Genomic DNA, 21,087 nt, shown 5'->3' with positions numbered 1-21,087 from the left:
GGTCCCATCCTGACTCCAGCGCTCTTGTTCTTGTACCTGTGATTAACTATTCGTGTACCTGATCTTGGCTAGTGACCCCGTTCTGAATCATTGCTTGTGAGCTATAGCGCCTTGCGGTGGGCCCTGGTAAAGACCCGGAGGCCTATTGGACGCCGGTCCAGCATTAACCCTCTACTGCTAAAAAGAAATCCAATATGTCCTGCCAGGTTCTTGAAACCATTTCTTAAACATAGGCAAGTATGACGTTAATAATAGAAAATATAAGAAGCATTTCCTTATGTAGGAGAGCCCAACATATTGACATTTTGCTTGTATGCCCTACGTTTTTGTATCATTAATGCAGATTTTTTATATGGGCAAAACAGAGAGAAAAACACATTTATTAACCCGTGCCTTCCTGTGTTTTTGATGCAGTGGTGGCGCTGCTAACCTTCCGTGAACTGGACTGTGAGCGCCTCGTAAAAAAAATACTGAGAAAGGACGTTTATACGCAGTAAATAGGCTTGAATTTGATATAAAAAGTGCAGGGTAATGCTGCCACCTACTGGCGGAGGGCTATGTCTGCAACTACAGTGTTTTTTGTTGTTTTTTTTGGGGGGGGGGGGTATAGGAAAAATGGAATGCTCTGTTTACACCACATTTAGGGATATACACTTACACACCAGACAGCTGCTGACATTTTACGACATAGTAATATACCGTAAGACCAGATAGGTCAAGTATAAATTTAAGGAGAACGACAGGGGTACATCCTTTTGTTCTTGTGTATTGACTCTGATCCTGACCCTGGCCTTAGATCCTGACCCTGGCCCTAGATCCTGACCTTGGCCTTGTATTAAGATTCTGCTCCTGCCTCGCCCGTTGAATTTGCCGCATGGTGCCTGTTCTTCTACTCTTTGTTTTGACCCCTGGCCCATAACTTCCTGATGGTTTTCCTTGTGACGACCCCTATCTCCATTTTTCACTATGTTTCAGCTTCCCTCAGTGCACCTGCTGCTAATCGGTGACTACTCCAGGGACCGCAACCTGGGAATTTGACCAGTAATGTTCATACCTCCTTGTGGGGTTTAACAGTGAAGAATGGGAAGATTCCTTAGACATTTCTAGCCAGCGCTTTATAGATTGTGGCACAAGGGATCCGCTGCCCCGCTGAAAAATATAACACATTGGTTTAAAAGACAACATCCTTGATGCCTGCAACCACCACTAGGGGGAGCCTAAGGGCTGTAATGTTGTTGCATTTAATGTATAAACAGTATGCAGTAAGCTCATAAGCTCCCTCTAGTGGTGGCAGCAGGCAGAGGGAATTGGAAATGTGGACTCTGTTCCACTATAAAGATACCGTATATTAATAAATTAATCAACATATTATTTTGGACAAGTAAAAACAACTAAAACAATATGGTGTTAAATGGTAGACGTTCACTTTAAAGGCTATGTAAACCTTCGAAAGCGATTTTTATTTTTTTTTTTAAATAAAAAGTTTAATCAGTGTGTTTTGTGCAACTTTATAATTAGTTTTTGTTAAAAATGATTTTAACTTTTTCAGATACAGCTGCTTTGTATCCTGTATACAGAGCAGCTGTATCATTCGCTATGACCTGATTCCGTCAGTCCTGCGGACCTGATGGGTTCAGCGTCAGTGGGTCCTGCGTGTCTCTGACGCGCAAGATCCACCTGAAATCGATCACATCGAAGTTGTGAACTGTCAGAGACACGCTGAACCCGCGGTCACTGAACCCTGATGATACGGGATACAGGATTCATATAATTAAATATATAGGTTCACTCTCCTGCTCTAGACCGCTAACCCCTTCACCATCCCAAACCACCAGGGTTGCTAATTGTCCGTAAATTACAAGACATTCGGTATAATGGGGCAAGGGGCATTTGGTCACCTCCACCTTGGGCACCAACATGCATGGAAACCCCCCTTGAAGAACTTGTGTTTGCCCCTGCTGCACTAAAAGTTTTCCTTTCTAATACACTCTAGTTTGGAAAGTTTCCTTCTATAATGATATTGCTATCGGGATTAGCGGAGTAACTTGTATATATTATATACTGTGGCCCAGGAAATTACTTTTTAATGGTGGATAGTAATGAAAGTGAATGATTTGGCATAGTTAAAATCTCTTACCTACGCAGTACTCATCGTCCTAAGGGACAGCGGGTAAAGGAGTCTAATGCTAATAAGGCAGAACATTGTGCACTGTGGATACTGTGTAGATGAATTTAATTTAATTTTTTCCTTTTTTTTTGTGTGTTATGCGCAAAATAACTAAGAAAGACAATGTAGCAGATTTACTAAGACTGGTGTTTCATATGCCGGTTGCTCCGCTGGAGTAATATGAAACGAATTGTGGCGAATGACTGCCGTGGAGAGTAATGACTGCCATGCTAGGCCCTCCAAATCGGACATAAAATAATAAAATTTATAAGCTCACCTCAACATTCCTCTTCTCCCCATCGTGTCCCCTCAGGCTTTCTCAGCATGCCGCGCGGCTCAGACAAGGGCCGGACGCCAAAAAGCACCAGGGTTTTATATGCGACGCTACACTCGGTGTTGCTTGGCGTCAGTACATTGTATGAGCCATGGCATGCCAACGGAGCCTGAGGGGATCGGAAGGGCATAGGAAGAGCGGTGAGGTGAGCATACATTTTTTTCATTTTTTTAACTTTCCGATTGGGAGTTAGTCTTATAGGGGGTATCCGGATATGAGGGGCAAGGGATTCTACCTTGCTATGCCCCACAGAGTGAAATCTTCTAGCTGGCAAAAGTGGCAAGAGCAGCGTAAAAAGGCCAAAAGATATATAGAAGAATTTGCAAATGCAGTAAAACAAGAGACGGAAGAGAGAGAGAAGGGAGATTCTGTGTATACTCGTATGCAAGAGGGTGACTGGGTGACTAAAGACACTTCTCCATGTCCTGCCCCCACCATGGCCTAAACTTGCATCATGGCACCAATGCTCATATTATTTAGTAAATTAATGTGTTATTAGTTGAGCATTATCATTGTTATTATGGTAATATGGTACCATGTGCTCACTGTATGGCAATATTATGTGTTCACTGTATGGCAATATCATGTGTTCACTGTATGGCTCTATTATATGTTCACTGTATGGCACTGTTATGTGGTCACTGAATGGCACTATTATGTGTTCACTTTTATAGCACTATTATGTGTTCACTGTATGACTATTATGTGTTCACTGTATGGCACTGTTGGGTGTTCACTGAATGGCACTATTATGTGTTCACTTGTATGGCACTATTATGTGTTCACTGTATGGCACTGTTATGTGTTCACTGTATGGCTCTATTATGTGTTCACTGTATGGCACTATTATATGTTCACTGAATGGCACTGTTAAGTGTTCACTGAATGGCACTATTATGTATTCACTGTATGGGTCTGTTATGTGTTCACTGTATGGCACTGTTATGTGTTCACTGAATGGCACTATTATGTGTTCACTGTATGGCTCTGTTAGGTGTTCACTGTATGGCACTGTTATGTGTTCACTGAATGGCTCTGTTAGGTGTTCACTGTATGGCACTGTTATGAGTTCACTGTATGGCACTGTTATGTGTTCACTGTATGGCTCTATTATATGTTCACTGAATGGCACTGTTATGTGTTCACTGAATGGCACTATTATATGTACACTGTATGGGTCTATTATGTGTTCACTATATGGCACTGTTATATGTTCACTGAATGGCACTATTATGTGTTCACTGTATGGGTCTATTATGTGTTCACTGTATGACACTGTTATGTGTTCACTGTATGGCACTATTATGTGTTCACTGAATGGCACTATTATGTATTCACTTGTATTGCACTATTATGTGTTCACTGTATGGGTCGATTAGGTGTTCACTGTATGGCACTGTTATGTGTTCACTGTATGGCAGTATTATGTGTTCACTGTATCGCTCTACTATGTTTTCACTGTATGGCACTATTATGTGTTCACTGTATGGCACTATTATGTGTTCACTGTATCGATCTACTATGTTTTCACTGTATGGCTCTATTATGTGTTCACTGTATGGCTCTATTATGTGTTCACTGTATGGCACTGTTATGTGTTCACTGTATGGCACTGTTATGTGTTCACTGTACGGCCCTATTATGTGTTCACTGTATGGCACTATTATGTGATCACTGTATGGCACTATTATGTCTTCACTGTATGGCACTATTATGTGTTCACTGTATGGCACTATTATATGTTCACTGTATGGCACTATTATGTGTTCACTGTATGGCTCTATTATGTGTTCACTGTATGGCTCTATTATGTGTTCACTGTATGGCTCTATTAAGTGTTCACTTTATGGCACTATTATGTGTTCGCTGTATGACTATTATGTGTTCACTGTATGGCTCTATTATGTGTTCACTGTATGGCACTATTATGGGTTCACTGTATGAGAATATTATGTGTTCGCTGTATGACTATTATGTGTTCGCTGTATGACTATTATGTGTTTGCTGTATGACTATTATCTGTTCACTGTATGGCTATTATGTGTTCACTGTATGGCTATTATGTGTTCACTGTATGGCACGGTTATATGTTCACTGTATGGCACTGTTGTATGTTCACTGTATGGCACTATATTATGTATTCACTGTATAGCACTATTATGTGTTCACTGTATGGCTCTATTTGGTGTTCACTGTATGGCACTATTATGTGTTCACTGTATGGCTCTATTATGTGTTCACTGTATGGCTCTATTAGGTGTTCACTGTATGGCTCTATTAGGTGTTCACTGTATGGCACTGTTATGTGCTCACTGTATGGTTCTATTATGTGTTCACTGTATGGCACTGTTATGTGGACACTATGTGACCATATTAGACGGGCCCTGTATGGAATTATTATAAGCATAAAACTGAAAAATTAATTTAATATTTACTTTTTGTATCTTAGTTTTGGGTGTATTATAAAAATCATAGACCGGACCAGATTATAGTATGGGCAAATAGGACACCCTGTCCTCACCATGGCCTAAACTTCCACCAAATCTTGTATAGGACCTTTATAATGTTATCATGCCACTTTTATGTGTTCACTTATGGCACGATTCTGTGCCTACTATATGTCAGCTTTATGTGGGCACTGGTATTAGGCACTATATGGTTGTATTATTTAGCATTATTGGGGAAATACTATACCAGGGTTATGCTCCTTTCAGAGGCCTTGAACCAGCTGTGATCACAAAATACAGAGATTGAATTGCTTTTTTCACAGTTTAGCGTTGAACGCGTCAGCTCATCTGTATTGTGGCAGTTAAGAACCTTAATTTATTGCCTTCTAAGCCTAAAAAAATGAAGAGGAAGCGATAAAAGGAAAAATAAATAAAGAGTATCGGCCTTTGGTGCTGTTATCTGGGGAGGTGACAGAGGCTCAGAATACTCATTAGTATTATCTCCAGCAGTAATGTAGCCAAGGAAAGTTTATTTTATAGCGTGTAATTTATAGCATCCACACAATGCAGCCTCTATGTCTGCAGGCGTCATGGAAAATACACAGGGGATATGCTCAAGACCCACAGACATAGGGGCGGCCATACATCTTAGATAGCTGTCGTAGCTATCCTCCCAAACCCCCATACACATGAACGCTCCGCCAAGCATGCATGTGTTTTCCAAGGGGGAGAGGGGAATAAGCAAACTCTGGTGGCGGACTATTTCCTGTGAGAACAAAGGATCGGGCATGTTGAAATCCAACATGTCCAATCCTTCTTCCTCTCGAATCTGCAGTGCAGGAAGAGACAAAACAACCCGCCAGTACAACCAAAATCGGCGGGTTCTGCTGACGTTCATCTAACGTGTATGGGCACTACAATTGCCAGGACGCTAGTTGTGGTCCTGTCATCTGAACCGGTTTTAATGTATGTAAAGAGTCAGAAGTGTCAGGATTGTGAGTACACATGACGTCCAGGCTGGATGGTCATGTGTATTCATTATCAGGACACTGTAGTAACGTTATAGTGTGTTTATGTGGCTGCACATAGTGATATATCTATATCGCTAGTGCAGTGTAAATGAATGGAGAGGAGTGCATGATGCTGATTGGTCAGCGTCATACACTCCTCTGTACAACGCCCACTTGGGCATTAAGAAAGCTCATTAGCATAAACCAAAATCGCTCCTAACGTTGTGAAAAAAGATTGTTTTTTTAAATAAAAAGCATTACTGTCACCTACATTACAGCGCCCATCTCCTTATGTAGGAGACAGGACACTTATAATGTGGTGACAGAGCCTCTTTAAAATCAAGGGAAAACAGCCCCTGATTTTCAGCTGTTTTTTGAGCAACTCGCGTTTTTTGTGGCTTTTTTTACGGCCGCTTATGGCTCCAAAAACAGCTCAAGAAGTGACATGCGCTTCTTTTTACGTGGGAACGAAACACAGTTTTTCCCATTGAAATCAATGGGCAGATGTTTGTAGGCGTTTATCCCCGCATTTTTAGCTGTTTTTCAGGGGTTTACGGCAAAAAAAATGGCTGAAAATAGCCCTTGTGAACATACCTTTAGTCCTCTTCTCTCTCTGTCACCCTGGATCGCTGTGAGGGGAGAGTGAAGAGGGCTATATACACACACGACCGTGAAAAAAATGGCAGTCAACAACAGATCAACTGTCAGTTTTTCATGGCTGCTTTGCATCAGTGTCTCCAAATTTGTATCAATTTCCCAGCCATCTGATCGCTTTTAATCGCCATTTGCCATCCGTTTTTTATGGACGTTAAAAAAAATTATGAATTTTAATAGTTAGGGAATTTTTGTCCCAACCCCCTGAAAACACCACAGTGCCAATGTACATAGTGACGCAATACCACTGTAGATAGTGCCACATTGCCCACATAGATAGTGCCCAGTGTAAATAGTGCCACAGTGCCCACATAGTGCCACAGTTCTCCCTGTAAATAATGCCCACATAGTGCCACACACAGTGCCCATGTAGATAGCGCCACAGTGTCCACTGTAGGTAGAGCCAATATAATGCCACATGTAGATAGTGCCACACCCCCTATATATAGCACCCCCATATAGATAACACCACACCCCCTGATAGTAGATAGTGCCACTCCCTGTAAATATCGCCACTCCGCTGTACATAGCGCTACCCCCCCTGTAGATAGCAACATCCCCCCTGTATTTAGCAACATCCCCTTGCAGATAGCGCCACCCAATCCCCCCCCCCTTGTAAATAGCACCCCCTTCCTGTAAATAGCACCACTGTAGCTCCCTGTAGGAGCGGAATCCCTCTGGCCGAAGATTCCGCTCCTACAGGAAGCCCCTGATGTCTCTGTCCATATATGGACAGAGACGTCAGGGGTTAACTCTAAAAGTGGAATCCCCTGCCAGAGCGGGGATTCCGCTCCAGGAGTAGACCCTGACATCACTGTCCATATATGGATAGTGACACCAGGGGTTTCTCCAGTAGCAGAATCCCCAGCCAGAGTGTCGGACGGGGATTCCGCTCCTTGAGAGAGCCCCTAACGTCACTGTCCAAATGGACAGCGACATCAGGGGCTCTCCCTAGAAGTGGAATCCCCGGCCAGTGCGATCTGACACGGGATTCCGCTCCTAGAGTCAGTTCAGGTGGCGCTATCTACAGTGGGGGATGTGACGCTATCTACAGCGAGGGGTGTTGCTATCTGCAGGCGGGTGGCACTATCTACAGCAGGGATGGGGAGACGGTGGGGCCTCCCTCTAGAAGAGGAATCCGCGGCCAGAGCACTGGCCGGGGATTCCGATGCTGGAGGGAGCTTAGGTGGCGCTATCTACAGAGGGTTTTGCGGGCATTGTGTGTGGCGCTATCTACAGTAGGGGGTGTATTCAACATAAGGCCAGGTTCAGACGAACGTGAGCTTTTTGCGCGCGCAAAAACCGCAGCGTTTTGCGTGCTCAAAAGGCACTTGACAGCTCTGTGTGCCCTGTTCATATGGATGCGCGGCTGCGTGCTTTTCACGCAGCCGCCATCTTTATGACACTCTGTTTGGATGTTTGTAAACAGAAAAGCACATGGTGCTTTTCTGTTTACATTCATTCCTTTACTGTTATTGCGCGAATAACGCGCGTCCCACGGAAGTGCTTCCGTGGGGCATGCGTGATTTTCACGCACCCATTGACTTCAATGGGTGCATGATGCGCGAAAAACGCCTAAATATAGAACATGTCGCGAGTTTTACGCAGCGGACTAACGCTGCGCAAAACTCACGGACTGTCTGCACTGCCCCATAGACTTGTATTGGTCCGCACTAGCCGCTTGAAAACCACGTGGGCTGCACGGACGCAAATCACGGTCGTCTGAATCCGGCCTAAGAGTGCAGAGCTACTCACACTGAAGCAGCACTGCACTCATTAAACCCGTTAAAGGCTGTCAACGTCTATATACATGCTAACTGCACAGGGCATCGGCGGTTGGAACGTATACAGCCATATGGCAGTCGTGAAGAGGTTAATCTATGGTCTGGACCAAAAAATTACCATTTTGACCATGTGACGGCTACATCAGTTAGGTCCTAAAGCAAGAGGAGCTCTGGCCTAGCCCTCTGCCCTATTCCTAGTGTTGGTTTACAACCTTATGACGCTCTACCTCCTTCCCAGTACAGAAGGGTTCAGAGATTTTTTTTGCTGACCCCTCTTGCATTTGTTAAGAATAAGGAGCGACAAGCTTGAGGACCTCAATCAAAATGAGGAGACATACGGGGGACCATGCGGTCCTAACAAGCTGTAGTGGGGGGCTAGACAGGAGAACTTCAGGAAGCAGGAATGTGACCTGTAATAAAGTAAAATGGTAATGACCACGTGTCTAGTGGCGCCAAGTAATGGGCAACTGGCATTGAAAAAAAGGCGCTAATAGGTGAAACAGGTGGGGATTTTAGTCTCTTTGGTAGTTACCCTGGCTGCGGACACCAACCCTCATTTTGTTTTTATGTGAAATTAATGCTGATGGAGAAACCATTTTTGGTGGGCCTTGTAGATCACTCCACAAGCTGGGACGGCACGGCACCACACCATTGGGGGAGCAATAGGAATACTGCAGCTCCCAGGGTACGATGGCCCAGGCAGCTATTGGAGGCCGGACAGAAGGGATCGGCGTTGCCCCCTGGGTCTGGCTGAGGGCCAGGGACATTGGCCAGCTTGGCGTACGCGACTGTTAGGAGGAGCCCAGTCATCTTGCAGTTTGGTAGCTGTGGAGCAGGTGTGCCCTTGGCTTGTGCAGTGGGGTGTTGCGATCATGTGCCCTTACTTGGTTAATAAAGTGCCATTTCCTCTAATGTGCCATATGATCAGTGCCATGCATTTATTCATTGATGGGTAGGGGAGAGGAATAAGTTTTCCAGAATCCCCAAGTGGGGTCGCAGGGGCCCCTTCTATGCCACGTATGACTGTCCGGCATGTATGACTTTCCGTGTACAAATATATTTAGTCTAGAGACATGTTGAAGCCTAAAGCAGTTTTTTACAATAATTATACAAAATATGGATGATAAACTATCTTGTACTATTTGTTGGAGCGTGTTCTCCCATCTGTCTGCTCCAGGTTAGGAAAAATGACTATTGCATTTTTTTTCCCTACTATTTACACATACATCCCCTGCTCCAGACCCTGCAGCTTTCAGACGCATTTCGGATCTATAACGTAAACAAAAAAGGAAAAAAAAATTGCACGCACAACCAAAAACTGCCGGCAGCATCTCAAGCACTGGATATTTTTTCTTGTCTCGAGCAGCGTCTGTAGATGTTACCCATTCCTTCCAGGATCCTTTTATCAGCAGTACAAGATGCTCCATCACAAGACATACTAATATCATTGTAACGCAGAGCTGGCCTGAATGTAGCCCGAAAGCTACGGGAGAGCGACTGTGTGGATAGATAATGTGTGATTTAATAAGTACGGAGCTTGGGCTGTAACATGCTGCTAATAAAATTGAAGCGCTGGTAGCCTAAGCGCATTTTAACTTCTAATTACTTGGAATGTAGAAGGAAAGCTTTGCCTAAGTTGTGAAGGCGTTCAGTTAATATTGTCGCTAATTTTTGGTTCATGGTAAAATAACAATAGCTGTTCTTAATTTATGAGGTTTTTCTCCTCTATCTAGAGACATAACAATGCCTTCCATCCCTGATCACACCAACTGACCATAAATAAGGAAACTGCTGTCAGATGACACCTGTTCCTTCTCTGTAAGGGACAAAAGTGTACTTTTCCAGGTACAGCTGTTCCTTCTCTGTCACGGGAATCGAGTAGCTATCCAATAACAGATGTTACTTTTCTGACAGGGAAACAAACTAGATGTCAGATGACAGCCGTTCCTTCTGTATCAGGGAAACAGAGAAGCTGTCAGGTGACAGTCATTTCATGTCTGTCAGGGAAAAAGAGTAGCTATAAGAGGACAATTGTTCCTTCTCTGCTAGGGGAATGGAGTATTAATCAACTGAAAGTTGCTTCTTCTCTGACAAGGAAACAGATTAGCTGTCAGGTGACAGCCGCTTCTTCACGGTCAGGGAAAAAGAGTGTCAGATGACAGCAATTCCTTCTCTATCATGGAAACAAAATAGCTGTCAGATGACAGCTGTTCCTTCCCTGTCAGAGAAACAGAGTAGCTATCAGATGACAGCTGTTCCCTTCCTGCCAGGGAAAAAAGAGTATCTGTCAGATGAAAGCAATTCCTCCTTTGTCATGAAAACAGAGATGTCAAAAGATAGCTGTTCCTTCCCTGTCAGAGGAACAGAGTAGCTTTCATATGACAGCTGTTCCTTTCCTGTCAGGGGAACGGAGTAGCTATCCAATAACAGATGTTACTTTTTCAGGATCCACCTGTTAGCGATTGTCCCGACCCGTGGGTATGTGGACCCACTAGGCCGCACCGCCGCAGCGGAGTAGCAACTGGCCAAACAACAGTCCTAGTACAAAAGTACCTTTGAACAGAGTAGCTGTTAGATGACTTTTGCTGTTCTGTCCCTGTCAGGGGAACAGAGTAGCTGCCTGGCGACAGCCGTTCCTTCCCTGTCAGGAAAACAGAGTAGCTGTCAGATGAAAGCTGTTCTTTTCCTATCAGGGGAATAAAGTAGCTGTCGGGCAATATCCACAGCTTCTATGTAATGGAAACAGAGTAGCTGTCAGATGACAGCTGTTCCTGCCAATCACAGAAAGTTGCTGAATTCATGTTTTTTTTTTAAAATGAACATAGATATCAGTAAAGGAAAAAGAAGCTCCATATGTTCAGACAAAGTTTCCTGTAAAGACTGAAAGAGCACTGAACAATGAAGTGAGTAAAGGATTACTGGACACTTTGGATGGTGGCACCAAAATACCAGAAACAAAAAGTGGGTAAAAAACCCATGGATAGAACAGGCTGGGGCCACAAACCACAACGCATTATAGACTTGAGGAACCAAATAACTGGATAGTGTGGGCAACACAAAATAGGATCACATGGACCAGGGGCAACAATTATCAATTGACATCAAGCACAGGAAAAAAAACAAATCACTAGAGACAAAGAACTAAGGGCCAGAAACCAGTGACTGGGGGCAACAAACCATTTAGCACAAGGGACAGGGCATCAAAAGACTGGACATCAGGGATCAGGAGCAACAGTGTTGAAGGTGACAGGATGCCGGGGAAAAGGGATTGGAAACAAACCAGTGAACACCAGAAACGGAGGTCAACATATCACTGGAGACGAAAGACAGGGGCCCAAAACATTGGACACCAAAGATATTGTCAAGATGTAATGGGAGCCACTTAGTGCAGCTGAGTGGCCCACAGGGCTCCTAGAGTGGATGCGAGCTGTCTCATATGCGATTTTTAAGCCCCCAATTTGGCAACTGCCCACTGGTTTACCGTTGATAGACCATGTGTAAGAAGATCTATAGGCCGGGCAAAATGGTCTTAATACAAAAAAATATATATACACATCCAAATCTTTTCTTTTGTGCAGCTTAAAACTATGTTTATAAATAAAAACCTCTATTGTACTTTGGGTGTAAATGTGAGGTACTAGTGCCAGTAAGCAGCTGTACGAGCCATTTCATTTGTTACTTAAATATAAATAATAGATTTAATAGCGACACTAAATGTCAAGTAATAGAAAAGTTATTATATGCTACAGATATAAAGCACTACTGTAATGCGCCACATAATGTACTTTACTTTCTTTATAAATAACTTGAAAAAAAAGGATCCAGGCACATCTTATTTCTACCCGTATAACATGGAGAGGAAATGAATCCTGATGCTGAAAATCTTTAGCCCAACATCTGCTGAGTTATGACACCCCAGTAAACTAATTCCTATGCACATCCTGAGGTCACCCGCTATCCACGGCGCATATTTTACAGCTCCTGTCAACTTCCAATACGTCATCGATCAAAGTGTGTGCTGTTCTGTAGATACAGGAGCCATATATTCCTTTTAGATTCACGTGTAGGTGCCCATAAATAAGATGTTTGACACGCAGGACAATCTATTCATTGCCACTGACTTCACAAATGAGACGTCAGGGTAAAGGGAGAAATGAATTAGCATCTCCACTGTAGGAGAACCGGCTCAGGGGGGGGGGGGCGGCGGCAGGCCTCGGCGCTGAACCAGAGGCTTTCTATAGGAACCCAACAATCTGTAGATACCCTGCTGCAAATGAACTATAAGTCCCAGTATGCCATGTTAGAATATAGCAGGCGGGGTCCAGGCTATTTGTGGCAGGGGAGAGGGGCTTAAAAGCTACGGAAACCTTTGAAGACTTTTTATTTTTTACTAAAACTTTGTATTATAGTATTTAGTGCAGCTTTTTAATTGTTTTTTATTGAAAAGGTTTTTTTACTTTTTGAAATACAGCTTCTATGTATCATGTATACATATCAGCTGTATCTTGCGCTGAAACCCTGAATCCATCAGGTCAGCGGGACTGACGGCTTCGGTGACAGAGGGTCCTGCATGTCCCTGACATGCATGATCCACCTGTTATCGATTGTCACGATCCGTGGACCCACTAGGCCGCACCGCCGAAGCGGAGTAGCAGCTGGCCAAACAACAGTCCTAGTACAAGAGTACCTTTGATAGTCCAGATAGTAGCGGAGGCTGAGGCACTGATGAACTTGCAGGCAGATGACACCAGACGTGGTGTATAACAGCGGGCGTGACAGATGACACAACACGACTCCAACACTCTAACGCACAGGAACAAATGTAGCACGGGATACAGGAAACGGGAACAGGATAACACTAAGGGACCATTTGCTAAGATTAACATGGGTAAACACAACAACGCTCAGATAATAAGTGAAAGAGCAGAGCCCATTTTATAGTCCAGGGTGACCATGGGCTAATTACAGATTTTACACATGTGTGTGTGTACTGGCCCTTTAAGGCCAGGCGCGAGCGCGCGCACTCTATGGGAACCAGTACAGAGATGCGGAAGTGAGTGCCAACGTCTCTCAGGAGGGGGATGCCGCCCGGCACTCACTCAAACATGGCCACGGCCATCAAGGGGTAAGTTAGAACGACGGTCCGCGGCTGTGGACGTTACAGTATCCCCCCTCTTACGCCCTTTCTTCATGGGACCAGAGCGAGAGAGGAACTTCTTAATGAGAGTAGGAGCATTGAGGTTCTAATCTGGCTCCCAGGACCACTCCTCTGGACCAAACCCCTTCCAATCCACCAAATAAAAAGTTCTTCCTCCTATTTTTTTGAAGTCCAGGATCTCATTAACCTCGAACATGTCAGGTGAATCGCTGGGGGCCACGAGTCTTTCTGTAGCGGTTTAGGACCACAAGCTTCAGGAGGGACACATGAAAGGAGTTGGGGATCCCGAGGGTAGGGGGCAGCCGAAGCTTATAAAAGACAGGGTTAATTTGCTGTAGGATCTCAAAGGGTCAGAGGAACCTGGGAGCAAATTTGTATGACGGCACCTTCAGCCGGATATTTCTTGAGGACAGCCGGACTTTGGTACCTGGAAGCTACAGATGCGGCTCTCTTCTCCTAGTATCTGCTTTTTGCTTCATGCAATCGTCTGCCTGCAGAATAGAGGACCGTTTTTGCTGCCAGACCTGTAAAAAGTCTACAAATGCAGAGTTAGCTGTGGGTACCTGGGATGTAGCCGGAACAGGAAGAGGAATTTGTGGATGTTGGCTTGTACACAATGTAGAATGGTGTGGAAGTAGTGGACTCACTTGTGTGGTTGTTGTACGAGAACTCGGCCCATGGAAGAAGCTGTAACCAGTCATGATTCTGCATGGAGATGAAGTGCCAAAGGTAATTTTACATGATTAGGTTAATCCTCTCGACTTGGCCATTGGACTGGGGATGATAGGCTGAAGAAAAGTCCAATTTCACGTCTAGGAGTTTACAGAGGGCTCTCCAGAATTTCGAGGTGAACTAAGCCTACCGATCAGACGCGATATGAAGAGGTAAGCCATGCCAACGGAAGATGTGCTGGATGAAGAGGAGCAGAAGGTAGGCCGGTCAGCGGGATAAATGAGCCATCTTCGAGAACCGCTCCACCACCACCCAGACCGTTCTGCATCCTGCAGAGGAAGGAAGGTCTGTGACAAAGTCCATTTCTATATGCTGCCAGGGAGCATTGGGCACAGGCAGAGGTTGGAGCAGGCCAGCAGGCTTGGAGTGAGCAACTTTGTTGAAAGCACAAACAGTGCAGGACGAGACAAAGTCCACAATATCTTTGGGCAGCATGGGCCACCAGAAATGACAGGCAATCAGATCTCGGGTTTTACAAGCACCCGCATGCCCAGCCAGTTTGGAGCTGTGCCCCCCCACGAAGGATTCTCCTACTGTCTGCCATCCGCACAAAAGTCCTCCCCGGAGGGATGTCTCTAACTTGCAGAGGATTAGCAGAAATAATACAGGACGGGTCAATAATACTTTGCGGAGACACCACGCGGTCCTCTGTTTCAAACGACCTGGATAGGGCATAGGCCCTCACATTTTTGTCAGCGGGACGGTAGTGGAGCACAAATTGGAACCGGGTGAAGAACAGTGACCCCCTGGCTTGACGGGGGTTCAGCCGTTGGGCCGACTGGAGATAGGAGAGGTTCTTGTGGTTGGTATATATCAGGATGGGGTGAGTTGCACCCTCTAGTAGATGTCTCCACTCCTCCAGAGCCAACTTGATGGCCAGTAACTCCTGATCCCCAATAGGGTAATTGTGCTCTGCAGGAGAAAAAAAGTCTAGAGTAATAACCACATACCACTGCCTTCCCTTTGGAACCTCTCTGGAACAGAGGCGGCGTCCACCTTCAACGAAAACTGTCGAGACGCGTCAGGATGATGGAGGGTTGAGGCTGAAGTGAAGGCACTCTTAAGACTATTGAATGCAGATTCTGCCTCTGGAGTCCACACCTTGGCGTTCATACCATTTTTGGTGAGGGTAGAGACGAGAGCCGTCAGTGAACAGAAATTTGGGATAAACTGCCAGTAGAAGTTGGCAAATCCCAAAAAACGCTGTATGGACCTCAGGCCTTGAGGACGTGGCAATTCCAGGACAGACTTTACCTTCTCAGCATCCATCTTGATGCCTTCATCCGAGATGATGTAGCCCATGATGGGTAGAGAATTCTTCTCAAAAATGCACTTCTCCAGCTTGGCATACAGACGATTCTCCCTTAATCTCAGCAAAACTTAACGGACATGCCTCCGATGAGTCGTCGGGACTGGAGAGAAAATCAAAATATCATCTAAATAGACCACAACACAGACATAGAGGAGATCTTGGAAGATATCATTGACGAATTCTTGGAAGACCGCGGGAGCGTTACACAGACCGAAGGGCATTACCAGGTATTCGTAGTGCCCGTCTCGAGTGTTGAATGCCATCTTCCATTCGTCACCCTGGCGGATCCGGTTCAAATTGTAAGCCCCACGCAAGTCTAGTTTAGAAAAAATCTTGGCTCCTCGTATGCGGTCAAATAGTTCGGAAATTAGTGGCAACAGATATTTGTTCTTGACCATGATATGATTGAGACTACGGTAGTCAATGCAAGGTCGAAGAGATCCATCTTTTTTCTTGACAAAGAAGAACCCAGCCCTGGCTGGAGAGGAGGATTTTTGTATGAAACCCCTCTCCAGGTTCTCCTTGATATAGGCCGACATGGACTGAGTCTCTGGCAAGGAGAGAGGGTATACTCGTCCACGGGGAGGGGACACATTTGGAACCAGTTCAATGGGGCAGTCATAAGCCCGGGGTGGGGGAAGTGTCTCAGCCTCCTTCTTGCTGAAGACATCCGCAAACTGAGAGAAATGAGGAGGTAATCCTGCCAATGACTGAGGCAGTGGAGGTTGGACCGGATGGATCTGTAACAGACAGCGGTTGAGACATTTGGAGCCCCATTGGAGAACCTCCCCAAAATTCCAGTCCAGTACTGGGGCATGTAACCGGAGCCAAGGCAGGCCCAGTGTAATGTCCGTGGATGCGGACTGTCCGCTCCAGCCTCCCGCTGACAGCCGCAGCCACGAGTCGGCAAGCGCTGGCCCCAGCCTCCTCCTCAAGAGACGCCTGCATCCACTCACCTCCGCCGGAGCCCGCAGGGTGCGCGCGCACGCTCGTCCCCGCTCTTAAAGGGGCAGCGTGCGTACCGGACATCTTGAACGACCTTTGACCCGTGAGTACCCGAGGCTATAAGAGGGGTCCAGCCCCCTAGTTCGATGCCTGAGCGTTGTTAGTCTTTCCCAGTCTGTCTCGCAAATGGTTCCTTATTGTCTCCCGTTCCAGCTGTTACCCGTGCCCTGTTACCGTTCCTGTATTCCGTATTGTTCCTGTGCCTGCCACGTCTAGTGTCATCTGCCACGTCTAGTGTCATCTGCCACGCCAAGTGTCTTCTGCCACGCCAAGTGTCATCTGCCACGTCAAGTGTCTACCGCTTCATCGGATACTGCCCGCCACGTCTGACGCCACTTGCCGCACCTGCCTCAATCCGTGCTGAAGCCACAGCCACCGCCCGGACTATTTCAGGTACCCAAGCATTACTGTATGCCAATTACTTCCGCTTAGACTGTGACCTGGTCAGCTGCCTCCACGCTACGGCGGAGCGGCCTAGTGGGTCCACAAACCCTGTGTCCGTGACACCCAGTAGGACAGGATTGATGGCTTTAGGCACAACAAGAAACAAAATCAGTTCAGTATGAAGGCAGGGGCGTAGCTAGGGGGGGCAGGCGGGGCATGTGCCCCGGGCGCAGCTTACAGGGGGGCGCCAGCGCCCCCTCCTCCTGCACTATAATTGTACCTGTGTCGCAAGGACACAATTAGAAGCAATGAATGACCGGGCACGTTCCGTGCCCGGCCATTCAGCTCCTTTCCAAGAATGAAGCGACTGGTACCTTTTGTACCAGTGACGCTTCCGTCGATTAAAAAAGGCGCTGACTGACTGACAGGGAAAGTCATCCTGCCCAGCCAATCAGCGCCTTTCATAGACGCCGCGTTCAACCCCCTGGAGACCTGCGCAGAAGAGAGCAGGTCTCCATGGCTGCCGGACAGCGTGGGAGCGGGAATAAGGTGAGTTTGAATAGTTTTATTTTTTTAATTGTAATAAAAGTGTGCGGCTGTATCTACGGAGGGGACTTTATCTACACGCGGGGGGCTTTATCTATGGGGGGGTGTCTATCTACAGGGGGGGCTATCTCTACAGGGGGGCTATATCTACAGGGGTGGGCTATATCTACAGGGGAGCTATATCTACAGGGGGGCTATATACTGGGGTGGGCTATCTATGGAGCACCATATACAGGGGTGGGCTATAGCTACAGGGGGGGCTATATAGTATATAGCCCCCTGTAGATATAGCCCACCCCGTATATGGTGCTCCATAGATAGCCCCCCCTGTAGATATAGCCCCCCTGTATAGTCCCCCTGTATATAGTCCCCCTGTATATAGCCCAGCCCTGTATATAGCCCACCCCTGTAGATATAGCCCACCCCTGTAGATATAGCCCCCCTGTATATAGCCCACCCCTGTATATAGCCCTGCCCTGTATATAGCCCAGCCCTGTATATAGCCCAGCCCTGTATATAGCCCAGCCCTGTAGATATGGTCCCCCTGTAGATATGGTCCCCCTGTAGATATAGTCCCCCTGTAGATATAGCCCACCCCTGTATATAGTATCCCACAAATAGCTCCTCCTATAGTGCTCCACAGAAAGCCCACCCCTGTATATAGCTCCCTTGTACATATAGTCCACCCCTGTATATAGTGCTCCACAGATAGCCCACCCCTGTATAATTTAGTGGAGCACTATATACGGGGTTGGACTATATGTACAAGGGGGCTATATACAGGGGTGGGCTATCTGTGAAACACTATATACAGGGGTGGACTATATGTGGAGCACTATATACAGGGGTGGGCTATATCTACAGGGGGGCTACATACATGGTTGGGCTATCTGTGGAGCACTATATACAGGGGTGGACTATATGTGGAGTACTATATACAGGGGTGGACTATATGTGGAGTACTATATACAGGGGTAGGCTATATCTACAGGAGGGCTATATACAGGGGTGAGCTATCTGTAGAGCACTATATACAGGGGTGGGCTATCTGTAGAGCACTATAGGGGGAGTTATTTGTGGGACACTATATACAGGGGTGGGCTATATGGGGGCACTATCTACAGGGGTCACAGTGTGTGTGTGTGTGTGTGTGTGTGTGTGTGACACGGTGTATGGTGCTGTTATAATTAGAGGTGCAGTGTATGGCGCTATTATATTTAGGGGCGTAATGTGTGGTATAATGATAACTTTATATTTATTTATAGGTGCAGAAATGTTGGTAAAGTGAGAAGCTGAAGACATCTGAGCGGCAAACTGCAGAAATGGGCTGTGACCGGGAGAAGTCATCATAGAGGTCTGGACCGGATGGAGAAAAAGAACTAGAATCTGAGACGTCACCGGTGAGTCACTCAATGTAACTGTTTATTCTGACTCTAATCAGTAATGTAGTCACTGTACGATCTGCAGCGAGATGATTATGATATGATTTATTTTTGTGAAACAGCATCTCCCAGCATATCCTTACCATTGTTCGGGCCATGCTGGGAGCTGTAGTTTTACGCCGTACACACCTATACGGCAGGGGTTGCACTAAATTGAGTTGTATTTGTTCTGGGGCTGTATATATGTACTGAGCTTGGTTCTGGGTCTGTATATATGTACTGAGCTTGGCTCTTATGTTGTGTATAGAACCATATTGCTTGTAAAATGTACAAATGTTTTTATGCTCGCGTTACATAAAAATAAATGACACGTCGTTTGGTAGAGAAAACAAACACGGCGAGGGGGAAGGAGATGTCGGGAAAGAGGTGGGGGGGGGGCGCCATACTGAATCTTTGCCCCAGGTGCTGGAGAACCTAGCTACGCCTCTGATGAAGGGCTCCGACTTGGAGCCTTAGCGGCTTGGTTTCTGATACGATCAGGTCGGGCAGAGGCAGTCTATTCAGTGAGGCAACAGCCAAAGATGTCTCCAGGTGGACCGTGGGCAACTGGTGATTATCCACTAGGTATTTTTGGATGACGTTTGATGACCTTGAGTGCAGATAGGCAGAGACCCGGTGCGTCTTTTCGCCGGGCACTATGTTCACGGGGATGGACAGTTTAGAAGATAATTTTTTATTCAGCGCCGTTCCGCCTAGGGTTGTCACTTCAACCAATCCTAGGCACTGGAGATTTTTGGCTTCTGGGGACACAAATGGACAACATGGCCTCCGAGGCCGCAATACAGACAAAGTCCCGAAGTGCGTCTGCGTTGTTTCTAGTGGGCTGACAATTTGAGCCGGTCCACCTGCATAGGCTTCTCTGATGGAATAACTGGTGAGGGCAACAGGGATTACTGGAAAGTAGGAGCCAGCCTGGGGAATCTTCTCTCCCGACGAACCTCTCGAGATTGATAATGGTTCCTCATGTCAATTCGGGTGGCAAGAAGAATGAGGTCATCCAGGGTAGGTGGTAGATCACGAGCGGCAAGCTCATCTTTAATCTCGGAAGACAGTCCCTGCCAGAATGTAGCCACCAAGGCTTCATTTTCCAGGACCGCTCTACCGCCAGGGTGCGGAACTGAATGGCGTACTAGCCCACGGAGATGTCTCCATGGTGAAGGGTCAGCAGAGATGCAGCTGTTCATAGGACTTGTCCAGGTTCCCCAAATATTGCGCGATAAATCCGTAGGAAACACTGGAAGTCACGAGTCTCTGTCCCTGACGTTCCCAGACAGGATTCGCCCATGCTAGGGCCTTCCAGTAAGGAGAGAGACGATGAAAGTGGTCCTTGCACCATCGGAAGGGAACGCTCTGGCATGTAGACTGAAGTGGATCTGGCACTGGTTCAGAAATCCCCTGCAGGTACTCACGTCTCCATCGTAGCGAGGAGGTAGTGGCAGCGAGAATTGAGAGTCGGCATCGGTACTGACAGGATGTGTAGTAGGAGGAACAGCGGAGCAACAGGAACAGGTGCCTGTACAATGGAGTTCACTTCCAGGAGGAGTTGGGCTTCTTGTGACCGAAGGTCTCGCAGGTCTGCCTGCATGGCTTGTGACGTCGATATGGTCTTGGGTTGATCAGCGGGGTCCATGGCCTGAGCGTACTGTCATGATCCATGGGTATGTGGACCCACTAGGCCGCACCACCGCAGCGCAGTAGCAGCTGGCCAAAAAAAAGTCCTAGTACAAGAGTACCTTTGATAGTCCAGACAGTAGTGGAGGCTGAGGCACAGGTGAACTTGCAGGCAGATGACACAAGACATGGTGCATATCAGCAGGCGTGACAGATGACACAACACGACTCCAACACTCTAAGGCACGGGATACAGGTAGCAGGGCACGGGAACAGGATGACACTAAGGGACCATTTGCTATGACTAACATGGGTAAATACAACAACGCTCAGGCAATGAGTGAAACGGCGGAGCCCTTTTTATAGTCCAGGGTGATCATGGGCTAATTACAGATTTTACACATGTGTGTGTACTGGCCCTTTTAAGGCCGGGCGTGAGCGCGCGCGCACCCTACTGGAACCAGTGGAGGGAGATGCCGCCCGGCACTCACTCAACCATGG

At 46.5% G+C, this 21,087-nt stretch overlaps 1 long non-coding RNA gene across 1 annotated transcript in view; it reads right to left on the bottom strand.

Annotated features, from left to right (window-relative positions):
* Positions 1-801: 801 nt before the first annotated feature.
* The window catches only part of LOC142742022 (uncharacterized), a 30,491-nt gene continuing 10,205 nt past the window's right edge, over positions 802-21,087 (bottom strand). The window contains exons 2-3 of the long non-coding RNA XR_012881267.1: positions 5,196-5,340; positions 802-1,149 (exon numbers count right to left, since the gene is read on the bottom strand). This is a non-coding gene — a long non-coding RNA (uncharacterized LOC142742022). The remainder of the gene's footprint in view (positions 1,150-5,195; positions 5,341-21,087) is intronic.

Source organism: Rhinoderma darwinii, chromosome 2 (genome assembly GCF_050947455.1).
Source record: "Rhinoderma darwinii isolate aRhiDar2 chromosome 2, aRhiDar2.hap1, whole genome shotgun sequence".
Classification (NCBI taxonomy): Eukaryota; Metazoa; Chordata; class Amphibia; order Anura; family Rhinodermatidae; genus Rhinoderma; species Rhinoderma darwinii.
This window is presented reverse-complemented; position numbering and strand designations above follow the sequence as displayed.